Below are 19,113 nucleotides of genomic sequence, written 5' to 3'. Positions count from 1 at the left end.
AGTACCTCCCTGGATGGTTACTGTCTACCAACCCACATGACAGAAGGGTAGTACCTCCAAGGATGGTTACTGTTTACCAACTCACATGACAGAAGGGTAGTACCTCCCTGAATGGTTACTGTCTACCAACCCACATGACAGAAGGGAAGTACCTCCCTAGATGGTTACTGTCTACCAACCCACATGACAGAAGGGTAGTACCTCCCTGGATGGTTACTGTCTACCAACCCACATGACAGATGGGTAGTACCTCCCAGGATGGTTACTGTCTACCAACCCACATGACAGAAGGGTAGTATCTCCAAGGATGGCTACTGTCTACCAACTCACATGAAAGAAGGGTAGTACCTCCCAGGATGGTTACTGTCTACCAACCCACATGACAGAAGGGTAGTACCTCCAAGGATGGTTACTGTCTACCAACCCACATGACAGAAGGGTAGTACCTCCCAGGATGGTTACTGTCTACCAACCCACATGACAGAAGGGTAGTACCTCCCAGGATGGTTACTGTCTACCAACCCACATGACAGAAGGGTAGTACCTCCAAGGATGGTTACTGTCTACCAACCCACATGACAGAAGGGTAGTATCTCCAAGGATGGTTACTGTCTACCAGCCCACATGACTGAAGGGTAGTACCTCCCAGGATGGTTACTGTCTACCAACCCACATGACAGAAGGGTAATACCTCCCAGGATGGTTACTGTCTACCAACCCACACGACAGAAGGGTAGTACCTCCCAGGATGGTTACTGTCTACCAACCCACATGACAGAAGGGTAGTACCTCCCAGGATGGTTACTGTCTACCAACCCACATGACAAAAGGGTAGTATCTCCAAGGATGGTTACTGTCTACCAACCCACATGACAGAAGGGTAGTACCTCCCTGGATGGTTACTGTCTACCAACCCACATGACAGATGGGTAGTACCTCCCAGGATGGTTACTGTCTACCAACCCACATGACAGAAGGGTAGTATCTCCAAGGATGGCTACTGTCTACCAACTCACATGAAAGAAGGGTAGTACCTCCCAGGATGGTTACTGTCTACCAACCCACATGACAGAAGGGTAGTACCTCCCAGGATGGTTACTGTCTACCAACCCACATGACAGAAGGGTAGTACCTCCAAGGATGGTTACTGTCTACCAACCCACATGACAGAAGGGTAGTATCTCCAAGGATGGTTACTGTCTACCAGCCCACATGACTGAAGGGTAGTACCTCCCAGGATGGTTACTGTCTACCAACCCACATGACAGAAGGGTAATACCTCCCAGGATGGTTACTGTCTACCAACCCACACGACAGAAGGGTAGTACCTCCCAGGATGGTTACTGTCTACCAACCCACATGACAGAAGGGTAGTACCTCCCAGGATGGTTACTGTCTACCAACCCACATGACAGAAGGGTAGTATCTCCAAGGATGGTTACTGTCTACCAACCCACATGACAGAAGGGTAGTACCTCCCAGGAGGGTTACTGTCTACCAACCCACATGACAGAAGGGTAGTACCTCCCAGGATGGTTACTGTCTACCAACCCACATGACAGAAGGGTAGTACCTCCCTGGATGGTTACTGTCTACTAACCCACATGACAGAAGGGTAGTACCTCCCTGGATGGTTACTGTCTACCAACCCACATGACAGAAGGGTAGTACCTCCCTGGATGGTTACTGTCTACCAACCCACATGACAGGTGGGTAGTACCACCCTGGATGGTTACTGTCTACCAACCCACATGACAGATGGGTAGTACGACCCTGGATGGTTACTGTCTACCAACCCACATGACAGATGGGTAGTACCTCCCAGAATGGTTACTGTCTACCAACCCACATGACAAGGGTAGTACCTCCCAGGATGGTTACTGTCTACCAACCCACATGATAGAAGGGTGGTACCTCCCTGGATGGTTACTGTCTACCAACCCACATGACAGATGGGTAGTACCTCCCTGGATGGTTACTGTCTACCAACCCACATGACAGATGGGTAGTACCTCCCTGGATGGTTACTGTCTACCAACCCACATGACAGAAGGGTAGTACCTCCCTGGATGGTTGCTCTCTACCAACCCACATGACAGAAGGGTAGTACCTCCCTGGATGGTTGCTCTCTACCAACCCACATGACAGAAGGGTAGTACCTCCCTGGATGGTTGCTGTCTACCAACCCACATGACAGAAGGGTAGTACTTCCCTGGATGGTTGCTCTCTACCAACCCACATGACAGATGGGTAGTACCTCCCTGGATGGTTTCTCTCTACCAACCCACATGACAGATGGGTAGTACCTCCCTGGATGGTTATTGTCTACCAACCCACATGACAGATGGGTAGTACCTCCCTGGATGGTTGCTCTCTCCCAACCCACATGACAGATGGGTAATACCTCCCAGGATGGTTACTGTCTACCAACCCACACGACAGAAGGGTAGTACCTCCCAGGATGGTTACTGTCTACCAACCCACATGACAGATGGGTAGTACCTCCCTGGATGGTTACTGTCTACCAACCCACATGACAGAAGGGTAATACCTCCCAGGATGGTTACTGTCTACCAACCCACACGACAGAAGGGTAGTACCTCCCAGGATGGTTACTGTCTACCAACCCACATGACAGAAGGGTAGTACCTCCCAGGATGGTTACTGTCTACCAACCCACATGACAGAAGGGTAGTATCTCCAAGGATGGTTACTGTCTACCAACCCACATGACAGAAGGGTAGTACCTCCCAGGAGGGTTACTGTCTACCAACCCACATGACAGAAGGGTAGTACCTCCCAGGATGGTTACTGTCTACCAACCCACATGACAGAAGGGTAGTACCTCCCTGGATGGTTACTGTCTACTAACCCACATGACAGAAGGGTAGTACCTCCCTGGATGGTTACTGTCTACCAACCCACATGACAGAAGGGTAGTACCTCCCTGGATGGTTACTGTCTACCAACCCACATGACAGGTGGGTAGTACCACCCTGGATGGTTACTGTCTACCAACCCACATGACAGATGGGTAGTACGACCCTGGATGGTTACTGTCTACCAACCCACATGACAGATGGGTAGTACCTCCCAGGATGGTTACTGTCTACCAACCCACATGACAAGGGTAGTACCTCCCAGGATGGTTACTGTCTACCAACCCACATGATAGAAGGGTGGTACCTCCCTGGATGGTTACTGTCTACCAACCCACATGACAGATGGGTAGTACCTCCCTGGATGGTTACTGTCTACCAACCCACATGACAGATGGGTAGTACCTCCCTGGATGGTTACTGTCTACCAACCCACATGACAGAAGGGTAGTACCTCCCTGGATGGTTGCTCTCTACCAACCCACATGACAGAAGGGTAGTACCTCCCTGGATGGTTGCTCTCTACCAACCCACATGACAGAAGGGTAGTACCTCCCTGGATGGTTGCTGTCTACCAACCCACATGACAGAAGGGTAGTACCTCCCTGGATGGTTGCTCTCTACCAACCCACATGACAGATGGGTAGTACCTCCCTGGATGGTTTCTCTCTACCAACCCACATGACAGATGGGTAGTACCTCCCTGGATGGTTATTGTCTACCAACCCACATGACAGATGGGTAGTACCTCCCTGGATTGTTGCTCTCTCCCAACCCACATGACAGATGGGTAGTACCTCCCTGGATGGTTACTTTCTACCAACCCACATGACAGAAGGGTAGTACCTCCCTGGATGGTTACTGTCTACCAACCCACATGACAGAAGGGTAGTACCTCCCTGGATGGTTACTGTGTACCAACCTACATGACAGAAGGGTAGTACCTCCCTGGATCGTTATTGTCTACCAACCCACATGACAGATGGGTAGTACCTCCCTGGATGGTTACTTTCTACCAACCCACATGACAGAAGGGTAGTACCTCCCTGGATGGTTACTGTCTACCAACCCACATGACAGAAGGGTAGTACCTCCCTGGATGGTTACTGTCTACCAACCCACATGACAGAAGGGTAGTACCTCCCTGGATGGTTACTGTGTACCAACCTACATGACAGAAGGGTAGTACCTCCCTGGATCGTTATTGTCTACCAACCCACATGACAGATGGGTAGTACCTCCCTGGATGGTTGCTCTCTACCAACCCACATGACAGATGGGTAGTACCTCCCTGGATGGTTACTGTCTACCAACCCACAAGACAGAAGGGTAGTACCTCCCTAGATGGTTACTGTCTACCAACCCACATGACAGAAGGGTAGTACCTCCCTAGATGGTTACTGTCTACCAACCCACATGACAGAAGGGTAGTACCTCCCTAGATGGTTACTGTCTACCAACCCACATGACAGAAGGGTAGTACCTCCCTATATGGTTACTGTCTACCAACCCACATGACAGAAGGGTAGTACCTCCCTGGATGGTTACTGTGTACCAACCTACATGACAGAAGGGTAGTACCTCCCTGGATCGTTATTGTCTACCAACCCACATGACAGATGGGTAGTACCTCCCTGGATGGTTGCTCTCTACCAACCCACATGACAGATGGGTAGTACCTCCCTGGATGGCTACTGTCTACCAACCCACATGACAGAAGGGTAGTACCTCCCTGGATGGTTACTGTCTACCAACCCACATGACAGAAGGGTAGTACCTCCCTGGATGGTTACTGTCTACCAACCCACATGACAGAAGGGTAGTACCTCCCTGGATGGTTACTGTGTACCAACCTACATGACAGAAAGGTAGTACCTCCCTGGATCGTTATTGTCTACCAACCCACATGACAGATGGGTAGTACCTCCCTGGATGGTTGCTCTCTACCAACCCACATGACAGATGGGTAGTACCTCCCTGGATGGTTGCTCTCTACCAACCCACATGACAGATGGGTAGTACCTCCCTGGATGGCTACTGTCTACCAACCCACATGACAGAAGGGTAGTACCTCCCTGGATGGTTACTGTCTACCAACCCACATGACAGAAGGGTAGTACCTCCCTGGATGGTTACTGTCTACCAACCCACATGACAGAAGGGTAGTACCTCCCTGGATGGTTACTGTGTACCAACCTACATGACAGAAGGGTAGTACCTCCCTGGATCGTTATTGTCTACCAACCCACATGACAGATGGGTAGTACCTCCCTGGATGGTTGCTCTCTACCAACCCACATGACAGATGGGTAGTACCTCCCTGGATGGTTACTGTCTACCAACCCACATGACAGAAGGGTAGTACCTCCCTAGATGGTTACTGTCTACCAACCCACATGACAGAAGGGTAGTACCTCCCTAGATGGTTACTGTCTACCAACCCACATGACAGAAGGGTAGTACCTCCCTGGATGGTTACTGTCTACCAACCCACATGACAGAAGGGTAGTACCTCCCTAGATGGTTACTGTCTACCAACCCACATGACAGAAGGGTAGTACCTCCCTGGATGGTTACTGTCTACCAACCCACATGACAGAAGGGTAGTACCTCCCTGGATGGTTACTGTCTACCAACCCACATGACAGAAGGGTAGTACCTCCCTGGATGGTTACTGTGTACCAACCTACATGACAGAAGGGTAGTACCTCCCTGGATCGTTATTGTCTACCAACCCACATGACAGATGGGTAGTACCTCCCTGGATGGTTACTGTCTACCAACCCACATGACAGATGGGTAGTACCTCCCTGGATGGTTACTGTCTACCAACCCACATGACAGAAGGGTAGTACCTCCCTAGATGGTTACTGTCTACCAACCCACATGACAGAAGGGTAGTACCTCCCTAGATGGTTACTGTCTACCAACCCACATGACAGAAGGGTAGTACCTCCCTGGATGGTTACTGTCTACCAACCCACATGACAGAAGGGTAGTACCTCCCTAGATGGTTACTGTCTACCAACCCACATGACAGAAGGGTAGTACCTCCCTGGATGGTTACTGTCTACCAACCCACATGACAGAAGGGTAGTACCTCCCTGGATGGTTACTGTCTACCAACCCACATGACAGAAGGGTAGTACCTCCCTGGATGGTTACTGTCTACCAACCCACATGACAGAAGGGTAGTACCTCCCTAGATGGTTACTGTCTACCAACCCACATGACAGAAGGGTAGTACCTCCCTGGATGGTTGCTCTCTACCAGTTTATTCATTATATTTGTCACTCGTGTCTTAGAGGTTGATGACGTTGATACACAAGTTAACTGTGGTCTTAAATAAGAACATAAGAAAGATGGAGCACTGCGGCAGGCCTACTGGTCTTACATTTATTAACATGAACGAACCTACAGCCACCAGACAGGCCACGTCCGCAGGAAGTGACTGGTCCAATGAAGAAGGGGAAATTGTGAAAAAAGATAGGCTCTTATCAACTTCATCTGTCTTATCAACTTAATCTGAGTAATTGTTAACCAAGTGTGTGCTAACCAAGTGGTGGTTACTACCTGTGTACCATTATACCCCTCTTCCCCTGCCTGCTGGTTATACAACCATGCTGCCTTACCCAAGCATACTCGAGCCCTCCCTGCTTACCCTGATTCTTGTCACAAGAACACCTCACCTTTCTCTGTTGTGGGAGGCATCCCGGGGGTGGTAGTACATCCCTAACTTTGATAAATTAGACACATGTGCAACTCTTGGGTATCTTTATTGAGGAAACGTTTCGCCACACAGTGGCTTCATCAGTCCATACATAGGAGAAACTTGAAGAACAGGAGGAGAATGAGGTAATCAGTCCCTCGACCTTGAGTCGATGTGTTCAGTCCATCAATCTTGAGTATTCTACTCAAGATTGATGGACTGAACACATCGACTCAAGAGTTGATACCCAAGAGTTGCACATGTGTCTAATTTATCAACATGTCGGTTCTCTGAACCATTCATCTACAAATCCCTAACTTTCTCAGTGGTAGATGGCCACACCACCTCAACCATCACTCCCTTCCCAGCAATTACCTTGCCCACCTCCCACTTATATCTGATCCAGGTAGGAGGGTTGGGGAGCAGGTAAGGTCCTCCCTTAACCCGTCCTCCCTTTCTCACCCCCTCCTGGTCCAGGTAGGGTAAGAGTAGACAGTTTAGGGTTAATCAGACTTAGACTTGGTACACTCCTTGCAGCCTGTGTGTGTGTACTCGCCTAATTGTGGTTGCTGGGGTCGAGACTCAGCTCCTGGCCCCGCCTCTTGTGATGAATGGTTTGAGAAACCGACAAGTTAAAGATTGAGACACTTATGCAACATATGGGAATCTTTATTCATGAAACGTTTCGCCACACAGTGGCTTCATCAGTCCAATACAAAGTAGAAAGGCGTAAGGAGAGGAGGAGTTTGAGGTAATCAGTCCCTCAGCCTGGAGTCGATGTGTTCAGTCCATCAATCTTGTAGAATGTACAGCATAGGGCCGTAGACGTGGCTTATATACTGTAGTGAGGTGAGGCGAAGCAGGAGGAGGTGGGGTCATAGTGGTATCATCCACTAATCATGGGATCTTGTTACAAAGAATTCTTCAACACTTGTTCAACCTTTGGACGAAGACCTACTTCGACTAGTGGATGATACCACTATGACCCCACCTCCTGCTTCGCCTCACCTCACTACAGTATTTAAGCCACGTCTACGGCCCTATGCAGTCTTTGGCCACCTAGCCTATACTCCGTCTGCAGTCTTCTTTGCCCTTCCCCGATCATCATGGTTTTGCATTTGGCGGGGTTAAATTCGAGAAGCCAGTTGCTGGACCAGGTGTCCAGTCTGTCCAGGTCTCTTTGAGGTCCTACCTGATCCTCATCTGATTTAATTCTCCTCATTAACTTCACATCATCTGCGAACAGGGACACTTGAGTCTAACCCTTCCATCATGTCATTCACATATACCAGAAATAGCACTGGTCCTAGGACCGACCCCTGTGGGACCCCGCTCGTCACAGGTGCCCACTGTGATACCTCACCACGTACCATGACTCGTTGTTGCCTCCCTGTCAGGTATTCTCTGATCCATTGCAGTGCCCTTCCTGTTATACGCGTTTGATCCTCTAGCTTCTGCACTAATCTCCTGTGAGGAACTGTGTTGAAGGCCTTTTTGCAGTCCAAGAAGATGCAATCAACCCACCCCTCTCTCTCGTGTCTTACTTCTGTTACTTTATCATAAAACTCCAGTAGGTTTGTGACACAGGACAAATCCCCAGGCCCTGATGAACTGTATACAAGGGTTCTAAAGGAATGTAAAGAGGAGCTTAGCAAACCTTTGGCTAATCTTTTCAACATATCACTACAAACTGGCATGGTGCCAGATAAGTGGAAAATAGCAAATGTGATACCTATTTTCAAAACAGGTGACAGGTCCTTAGCTTCGAACTATAGACCAATAAGCCTAACCTCCATAGTGGGAAAATTTATGGAATCAATAATTGCCGAGGCAGTTCGTAGCCACCTTGAAAAGCATAAATTAATCAACGAATCTCAGCATGGTTTTACAAAGGGGCGTTCCTGCCTTACGAATTTATTAACTTTTTTCACTAAGGTATTTGAGGAGGTAGATCATGGTAATGAATATGATATTGTGTATATGGACTTCAGTAAGGCTTTTGACAGGGTCCCACATCAGAGACTATTGAGGAAAATTAAGGCACATGGAATAGGAGGAGAAATTTTTTCCTGGATAGAGGCATGGTTGACAAATAGGCAGCAGAGAGTTTGCATAAATGGGGAGAAATCAGAGTGGGGAAGCGTCACGAGCGGTGTTCCACAGGGGTCAGTGTTGGGCCCCCTGCTGTTCACAATCTACATAAACGACATTGACGAGGGCATAAAGAGCGACATAAGCAAGTTTGCCGATGACACCAAAATAGGCCGTCGAATTCATTCTGACGAGAGGACATTAGAGCACTCCAGGAAGATTTGAATAGACTGATGCAGTGGTCGGAGAAGTAGCAGATGCAGTTTAATATAGACAAATGCAAAGTTCTAAATGTTGGACAGGACAATAACCATGCCACATATAAACTAAATAATGTAGATCTTAATATTACGGATTGCGAAAAAGATTTAGGAGTTCTGGTTAGCAGTAATCTGAAACCAAGACAACAGTGCATAAGTGTTCGCAATAAAGCTAATAGAATCCTTGGCTTCATATCAAGAAGCATAAATAATAGGAGTCCTCAGGTTGTTCTTCAACTCTATACATCCTTGGTTAGGCCTCATTTAGATTATGCTGCACAGTTTAGGTCACCGTATTACAGAATGGATATAAATGCTCTGGAAAATGTACAAAGGAGGATGACAAAGTTGATCCCATGTATCAGAAACCTTCCCTATGAGGATAGACTAAGGGCCCTGAATCTGCACTCTCTAGAAAGACGTAGAATTAGGGGGGATATGATTGAGGTGTATAAATGGACGACAGGAATAAATAAAGGGGATGTAAATAGTGTGCTGAAAATATCTAGCCTAGACAGGACTCGCAGCAATGGTTTTAAGTTGGAAAAATTCAGATTCAGGAAGGATATAGGAAAGTACTGGTTTGGTAATAGAGTTGTGGATGAGTGGAACAAACTCCCGAGTACAGTTATAGAGGCCAGAACGTTGTGTAGCTTTAAAAATAGGTTGGATAAATACATGAGTGGATGTGGGTGGGTGTGAGTTGGACCTGATAGCTTGTGCTACCAGGTCGGTTGCCGTGTTCCTCCCTTAAGTCAATGTGACCTGACCTGACTGGGTTGGGTGCATTAGCTTAAGCCGGTAGGAGACTTGGACCTGCCTCGCATGGGCCAGTAGGCCTTCTGCAGTGTTCCTTCGTTCTTATGTTCTTATGTTCTTAAATCCGTGCTGGTTGGCGTTTATACTTTTGTTCCGTTCCAGGTGCTCCACCACTCTCCTGATAATCTTCTCCATGACTTTGAATACTATACACGTCAGTGACACTGATCTATAGTTTAGTGCCTCTTGTCTGTCTCCTTTTTTAAATATGGGTACTACATTTGCCGTCTTCCATAGCTCAGGTAGTTGCCCAGTTTCAAGGGATGTGTTAAAGATTGTGGTTAGTGGCACACACAACATTTCTGCTCCCTCTCTAGGGACCCACGGAGAGACGTCTGGTTCCATTGCCTTTGAGGTATCAAGGTCCCTTAGCAGCTCCTTCACCTCCTCCTCATTTGTGTGTATGTCATCCAACAGTTGTTGGTATATTCCTTGTTGGTGTCCCCCTCTGTTCTGTCCACCCAGAGGCCTTCCTGTCTCCACTGTAAATACTTCCTTAAATCTCATGTTAAGCTCCTCACATACCTCTTGATCGTTTCTGGTGAGTTCCCCACCTTCTTTCCTCAGCCTGATCACCTGGCCTTTGACTGTCTTCCTCCTAATGTGGCTATACAGCAGTTTCGGGTCAGACTTGACTTTCGATGCTGTGTCGTTTTCGTACTGTCACTGGGCCTCCCTCCTTATCTGTGCATACTCGTTTCTGGCTCTTCGACTAATCTCTTTATTTTCCTGGGTCCTTTGCCTCCTGTACCTTTTCCATTCTCTGGTGCACTTAGTTTTTGCCTCCCCACACCTTCGGGTAAACCAAGGACTCGCTTTGGTCTTCCCATTACTTCTATTGCCCTTGGGAACAAACCTTTCCTCTGCCTCCCTGCATTTTGTTCTTACGAATTCCATCATTTCATTTACTAACTTTCCTGCCAATTCTCTGTCCCACTTAACCTCCTGCAAGAAGTTCCTCATACCTGTGTAGTCCCCCCTTTTATAGTTTGGCTTTTCCCATTCAACTCCTGTTACCCTCTCCACTTGTAACTCTACTCTGTATTCAAAACACAGAACCATGTGATCACTAGCTCCAAGGGGCCTCTTGTATGTGATGTCCTCAATGTCTGAACTGTTCAGGATGAACACAAGGTCCAGTCTTGCTGATTCACCCTCCCCTCTCTCTCTGGTAGTGTGTGTGTGTACTCACCTATTTGTGGTTGCAGGGGTCGATTCATAGCTCCTGGCATAGCTCGAGGCGATAGCTCCTGTGTGTGTGTGTGTGTGTGTGTGTGTGTGTGTGTGTGTGTGTGTGTGTGTGTGTGTGTGTGTGTGTGTGTGTGTGTGTGTGTGTGTGTGTGTGTGTGTGTGTGTGTGTGTGTGTGTGTGTGTGTGTGTGTGTGTGTGTGTATGTGTGTGTGTGTGTGTGTGTGTGTGTGTGTGTGTACTCACCTAGTTGAGGTTGCGGGGGTCGAGTCCGAGCTCCTGGCCCCGCCTCTTCACTGATCGCTTCTAGGTCACTCTCCCTGAGCCGTGAGCTTTATCATACCTCTGCTTAAAGCTATGTATGGATCCTGCCTCCACTACATCGCTTCCCAAACTATTCCACTTACTGACTACTCTGTGGCTGAAGAAATACTTCCTAACATCCCTGTGATTCATCTGTGTCTTCAGCTTCCAACTGTGTCCCCTTGTTACTGTGTCCAATCTCTGGAACATCCTGTCTTTGTCCACCTTGTCAATTCCTCTCAGTATTTTGTATGTCGTTATCATGTCCCCCCTATCTCTCCTGTCCTCCAGTGTCGTCAGGTTGATTTCCCTTAACCTCTCCTCGTAGGACATACCTCTTAGCTCTGGGACTAGTCTTGTTGCAAACCTTTGCACTTTCTCTGGTTTCTTTACGTGCTTGGCTAGGTGTGGGTTCCAAACTGGTGCCGCATACTCCAATATGGGCCTAACGTATACGGTGTACAGGGTCCTGAACGATTCCTTATTAAGATGTCGGAATGCTGTTCTGAGGTTTGCTAGGCGCCCATATGCTGCAGCAGTTATTTGGTTGATGTGCGCTTCAGGAGATGTGCCTGGTGTTATACTCACCCCAAGATCTTTTTCCTTGAGTGAGGTTTGTAGTCTCTGACCCCCTAGACTGTACTCCGTCTGCGGCCTTCTTTGCCCTTCCCCAATCTTCATGACTTTGCACTTGGTGGGATTGAACTCCAGGAGCCAATTGCTGGACCAGGTCTGCAGCCTGTCCAGATCCCTTTGTAGTTCTGCCTGGTCTTCGATCGAGTGTATTCTTCTCATCAACTTCACGTCATCTGCAAACAGGGACACCTCAGAGTCTATTCCTTCCGTCATGTCGTTCACAAATACCAGAAACAGCACTGGTCCTAGGACTGACCCCTGCGGGACCCCGCTGGTCACAGGTGCCCACTCTGACACCTCGCCACGTACCATGACTCGCTGCTGTCTTCCTGACAAGTATTCCCTGATCCATTGTAGTGCCTTCCCTGTTATCCCTGCTTGGTCCTCCAGTTTTTGCACCAATCTCTTGTGTGGAACTGTGTCAAACGCCTTCTTGCAGTCCAAGAAAATGCAATCCACCCACCCCTCTCTCTCTTGTCTTACTGCTGTCACCATGTCATAGAACTCCAGTAGGTTTGTGACACAGGATTTCCCGTGTGTGTGTGTGTGTGTGTGGCAGCGAAGGGAGCATTTTACAAAATACTGATGAATAGTTAAAAAAGGGAGGAAATGCTACTTGGTAGGGTAAAGTGTGTTTGTGTTTTGTACCTTTGGAAAGAGAGCTCATGTGCGAGTGATGGTCAATGTGCTTTCTTCTCTGGGTCACTTTGCCAGAGTGAAACCCTCTACTACAACTACTACTACTACCATTACAACAACTACTACTACTACTACTACTACTACTACTACTACTATTACTACTACTACTACTACTACTACTACTACTACTACTACTAATACTACTACCACCACCACCACCACTGCTATTATTACGACTAATAATAATAATATGTACTCTCCTATTTGTAGTGGCAAGGGTCGGGTGCTAGCTCCTGGCACCTTCTCTTAATCTAATCATGATTTAATTTCCTCGTTATCCTCATGGGCCCTACCATACCTCTTGTTAAAGCTGCGTACAGCACTGTACTACACCTCCACATATAAAATAAAACTGACTCACCAGAACTGCGTATGTTCAAGAAAGAGAAGCAAAAGCACTCTTGACTCTGGTTCTTGTCTTAGAACCAATAACTATGGTTCTATTGCTCAATCTATTGAGTGGTATAAGTACGATAGATTATTACTAGGAACTGGGGGTATTAGCCCCCTTTATTGAGTGGTATAAGTACGATAGATTACTAGGAACTGGGGGTATTAGCCCCCTTTATTGAGTGGTATAACTACGATGGATTATTACTGGGAACTGGGGGTATTAGCCCCCTTTGTTGAGTGGTATAACTACGATGGATTATTACTGGGAACTGGGGGTATTAGCCCCCTTTATTGAATGGTATAACTACGCTAGATTTCAATATAAAACTGGTAAGAGTAACTCTCTTTTTACCTCACACAACTACGATAGTTTCTGACGTAGACTGGGTAATATTTCCTCTTGTTTATATTGCAGTAAACCTCAGTATGGTCCAGCCTGCTGGGAATATTATATTAACTGTCTTATTCTGTTTTGTTTATATAAAAAATGAAAATTCACTAAATTTAAAGTCTGAGATAACCTTATACACTGTACCACTGTACCAACACTGTACCACTGTACCAACACTGTTATACTGTACCACTGTACCAACACTGTACCACTGTACCAACACTGTTATACTGTACCACTGTATCAACACTGTTATACTGTACCACTGTACCAACACTGTTATACTGTACCACTGTACCAACACTGTACCACTGTACCAACACTGTTATACTGTACCACTGTACCAACACTGTACCACTGTACCAACACTGTTATACTGTACCACTGTACCAACACTGTACCACTGTACCAACACTGTTATACTGTACCACTGTACCAACACTGTACCACTGTACCAACACTGTTATACTGTACCACTGTATCAACACTGTTATACTGTAGCACTGTACCAACACTGTACCACTGTACCAACACTTATACTGTACCACTGTACCAACACTGTACCACTGTACCAACACTGTTATACTGTACCACTGTACCAACACTGTACCACTGTACCAACACTGTTATACTGTACCACTGTACCAACACTGTACCACTGTACCAACACTGTTATACTGTACCACTGTACCAACACTGTTATACTGTACCACTGTACCAACACTGTACCAACACTGTTATACTGTACCACTGTATCAACACTGTTATACTGTACCACTGTACCAACACTGTACCACTGTACCAACACTGTTATACTGTACCACTGTACCAACACTGTACCACTGTACCAACACTGTTATACTGTACCACTGTACCAACACTGTACCACTGTACCAACACTGTTATACTGTACCACTGTACCAACACTGTACCACTGTACCAACACTGTTATACTGTACCACTGTATCAACACTGTTATACTGTACCACTGTACCAACACTGTACCACTGTACCAACACTGTACCACTGTACCAACACTGTTATACTGTACCACTGTACCAACACTGTACCACTGTACCAACACTGTTATACTGTACCACTGTACCAACACTGTACCACTGTACCAACACTGTTATACTGTACCACTGTACCAACACTGTACCACTGTACCAACACTGTTATACTGTACCACTGTACCAACACTGTACCACTGTACCAACACTGTTATACTGTACCACTGTATCAACACTGTTATACTGTACCACTGTATCAACACTGTACCACTGTACCAACACTGTTATACTGTACCACTGTATCAACACTGTTATACTGTACCACTGTATCAACACTGTACCACTGTACCAACACTGTTATACTGTACCACTGTATCAACACTGTACCACTGTACCAACACTGTTATACTGTACCACTGTATCAACACTGTACCACTGTACCAACACTGTTATACTGTACCACTGTACCAACACTGTTATACTGTACCACTGTATCAACACTACCACTGTACCAACACTACCACTGTATCAACACTACCACTGTACCAACACTGTTATACTGTACCACTGTATCAACACTACCACTGTACCAACACTACCACTGTATCAACACTACCACTGTACCAACACTACCACTGTACCAACACTACCACTGTACCAACACTGTTATACTGTACCACTGTATCAACACTGTACCACTGTACCAACACTGTTATACTGTACCACTGTATCAACACTGTACCACTGTACCAACACTGTTATACTGTACCACTGTATCAACACTGTACCACTGTACCAACACTGTTATACTGTACCACTGTATCAACACTGTACCACTGTACCAACACTGTTATACTGTACCACTGTATCAACACTGTACCACTGTACCAACACTGTTATACTGTACCACTGTACCAACACTGTTATACTGTACCACTGTACCAACACTGTTATACTGTACCACTGTATCAACACTGTTATACTGTACCACTGTACCAACACTGTTATACTGTACCACTGTATCAACACTGTTATACTGTGCCACTGTATCAACACTGTTATACTGTACCACTGTACCAACACTGTTATACTGTACCACTGTACCAACACTGTTATACTGTACCACTGTATCAACACTGTTATACTGTACCACTGTATCAACACTGTTATACTGTACCACTGTATCAACACTGTTATACTGTACCACTGTACCAACACTGTTATACTGTACCACTGTACCAACACTGTTATACTGTACCACTGTATCAACACTGTACCACTGTACCAACACTGTTATACTGTACCACTGTATCAACACTGTTATACTGTGCCACTGTATCAACACTGTTATACTGTACCACTGTACCAACACTGTTATACTGTACCACTGTATCAACACTACCACTGTACCAACACTGTTATACTGTACCACTGTATCAACACTGTACCACTGTACCAACACTGTTATACTGTACCACTGTATCAACACTGTACCACTGTACCAACACTGTTATACTGTACCACTGTATCAACACTGTACCACTGTACCAACACTGTTATACTGTACCACTGTATCAACACTGTACCACTGTACCAACACTGTTATACTGTACCACTGTATCAACACTGTACCACTGTACCAACACTGTTATACTGTACCACTGTATCAACACTGTACCACTGTACCAACACTGTTATACTGTACCACTGTATCAACACTACCACTGTACCAACACTACCACTGTATCAACACTACCACTGTACCAACACTGTTATACTGTACCACTGTATCAACACTGTTATACTGTACCACTGTATCAACACTGTACCACTGTACCAACACTGTTATACTGTACCACTGTATCAACACTGTACCACTGTACCAACACTGTTATACTGTACCACTGTATCAACACTGTACCACTGTACCAACACTACCACTGTATCAACACTACCACTGTACCAACACTGTTATACTGTACCACTGTATCAACACTACCACTGTACCAACACTGTACCAACACTGTACCACTGTACCAACACTGTTACACTGTGCCACTGTATGAACACTGCACCACTATACCAACACTACCACTGTACCAACACTGAACCACTGTACCAACACTACCACTGTACCAACACTGAACCACTGTACCAACACTGTACAACACTGTTACACTGTACCAACACTGTTTCAACTGTTACATTGAACCAGAACACCGATACGCTGTACCACAACACCGGTACATTGTACCAAAACACCGGTACAGTGTACCAGAACACCAGTACAGTGTACCAAAACACCGGTACAGTGTACCAGAACACCAGTACACTGTATCAGAACACCGGTACACTGTGCCGGAACACCGGTACACTGTACCAGAACACCGGTACACTAGAGGTAGACACACTCTTCCTCACACGTACGTGAGTTGTTACTGGATTGTTGACTTCCACAACTCTGCTCGAGGATTAACTTCTTCCCGGGAATATGTAAAGCCATGACTCGCGTCTCTAAGATGGTGTCTAAAACACCTCTAAGATGGTCTCTAAAACGCCTCTAAGATGGACTCTAAAACGTCTCTAAGATGGACTCTAAAACGTCTCTAAGATGGACTCTAAAACGTCTCTAAGATGGTCTCTAAAACGCTTCTAAGATGGTTTCTAAAACACCACTAAGATGGTCTCTAAAACACATCTAAGATGATCTCTAAAACGCCTCTAAGATGATCTCTAAAACGCCTCTAAGACTATTTCTAAAAGTTCTCTAAGTTAGTGTATTCCTCCTGCGCATGTGAAGAAGAAATAACCTAGCCGGTTGTGGAGAGAGATATCTGTGGTGTGCACGAACCAGCAGTTGTATAACCAGGATGGAAATAAATGGTATAAAATACCGACACAATTGAAATATACACACATATGCAGTATAATGTGGTCCTTTATTGACAACGTTTCGCCCACACAGTGAGCGTACCTTCCAACCCAGGTAGATCTGTTTGTGGAAGATTGAGACACTTATGCAGCATTCATCACAGATCTGTTTGTGACTTGAAAAAGCGCAATGTGTGGGCGAAACGTTGTCAATAAAGGATCACATTATACTACATATGTGTTTATGTTTCCAGCTGTATACGCAGGCCAGAAATGAATCCTGGTTTTCTCTGTGAACCCCTCGCTATGACTAGGGTTTACCCTTGGAAACTCTGCCACAAAGTGGTGAATGAGGCAGGCCTACTGGCCCGTGCTAGGCAGGTCCAAGTCACCTACTGGCCCATGCTAGGCAGGTCCAAGTCACCTACTGGCCCGTGCTAGGCAGGTCCAAGTCACCTACTGGCCCGTGCTAGGCAGGTCCAAGTCACCTACTAGCCAGTGCTAGGCAGGTCCAAGTCACCTACTAGCCAGTGCTAGACAGGTCCAAGTCACCTACTAGCCAGTGCTAGACAGGTCCAAGTCACCTACTAGCCAGTGCTAGACAGGTCCAAGTCACCTACTAGCCAGTGCTAGACAGGTCCAAGTCACCTACTAGCCAGTGCTAGACAGGTCCAAGTCACCTACTAGCCAGTGCTAGACAGGTCCAAGTCACCTACTAGCCAGTGCTAGACAGGTCCAAGTCACCTACTGGCCCATGCTAGGCAGGTCCAAGTCACCTACTGGCCCGTGCTAGGCAGGTCCAAGTCACCTACTGGCCCCTGCTAGGCAGGTCCAAGTCACCTACTGGCCCATGCTAGGCAGGTCCAAGTCACCTACTGGCCAATGCTAGGCAGGTCCAAGTCACCTACTGGCCCATGCTAGGCAGGTTCAAAGTCACCTATTGGGCCATGCTAGGCAGGTCCAAGTCACACCCGCTCAAGTACATGTACAAGGTATACAGACCATAGCTGACATCAATAACATACTATTATATAGAAAGCCGCTTGTTATGCAGAGCATTTCGGGCAAATTAGGTCAGTTTTGTCCCAGGATGCGACCCACACCAGTCGACTAACACCCAGGTACCCATTTTATTGATGGGCGAACAATGACAACCGGTGTAAAGAAACACGCCCAATGTTTCTACCCTCGCTGGGAATCGAACCCAAGCGCTCACCGTGTGAAGCGAGAACTTTAGCCACCAGGCCACGGGGCACCGTGCCCTTACATTAGGAGGTAGATTTAAAACGAGATAAGAAAAGCTAAACAGGACTATAAAATCATAGTGGCAAATAATAAGTGAAGTGGTGTAGTGGGAGGTGAAGAGATGCCCACCGTAACTCGTCCAGTGTCACACTGAGGGAAGTGTTGGAGGAATGTTGGAGTTTTGTTGTAGAGTCTTAGGGAGGAGTGTTGGGGAGGCACTAGTTAGGGACCAAGATTGACTGAGAAGGAACATGGCTGTGCATCTCATTACTGACCTCCCTCCTAACTCTCTCTCTCTCTCTCTCTCTCTCTCTCTCTCTCTCTCTCTCTCTCTCTCTCTCTCTCTCTCTCTCTCTCTCTCTCTCTCTCTCTCTCTCTCCCTCTCTCAAGAACTGGAGTTAACAGATCAGTAGCAAAACTTTACCAGAGATGAAAGCATTCTGAAGACAGGTGGTCAGTCTCTGAATGCAATGACAAGTGCAAGATGCCAACGAGTGTTGCAAGCAGGGAAGGACGTGGCAAGGAAGAGGAGGAGGAGGAGGAGAAGGAGGGAAGAAGAGAAGATGTAAGCTGGTAGGATGGTACATGAGGAGGTAAAGAGGAATAACGATGAGGT

General features: G+C 46.7%; 1 protein-coding gene across 6 annotated transcripts in view; it reads right to left on the bottom strand.

Moving 5' to 3' along the window:
• LOC128690111 (innexin inx2-like) overlaps window positions 1-19,113 on the bottom strand; it is a 103,169-nt gene that overhangs the window by 46,874 nt on the left and 37,182 nt on the right. Inside the window, exon 1 of one of the 6 annotated variants that reach the window (XM_070090689.1) lies at window positions 13,330-13,447. The exons of the other annotated variants lie outside the window; for them this stretch is intronic. The gene's annotated coding sequence lies outside the window, so the exon portion shown is untranslated. Of the gene's footprint in view, window positions 1-13,329; window positions 13,448-19,113 lie in introns of those variants that run through there. 6 annotated transcript variants of the gene reach the window in all.

The sequence above is a fragment of the Cherax quadricarinatus genome, chromosome 32, assembly GCF_038502225.1.
Source record: "Cherax quadricarinatus isolate ZL_2023a chromosome 32, ASM3850222v1, whole genome shotgun sequence".
NCBI classification, from domain to species: domain Eukaryota; kingdom Metazoa; phylum Arthropoda; class Malacostraca; order Decapoda; family Parastacidae; genus Cherax; species Cherax quadricarinatus.
Note: the sequence above shows the minus strand (reverse complement) of the source record. Positions and strands in the feature narration are given on the sequence as shown.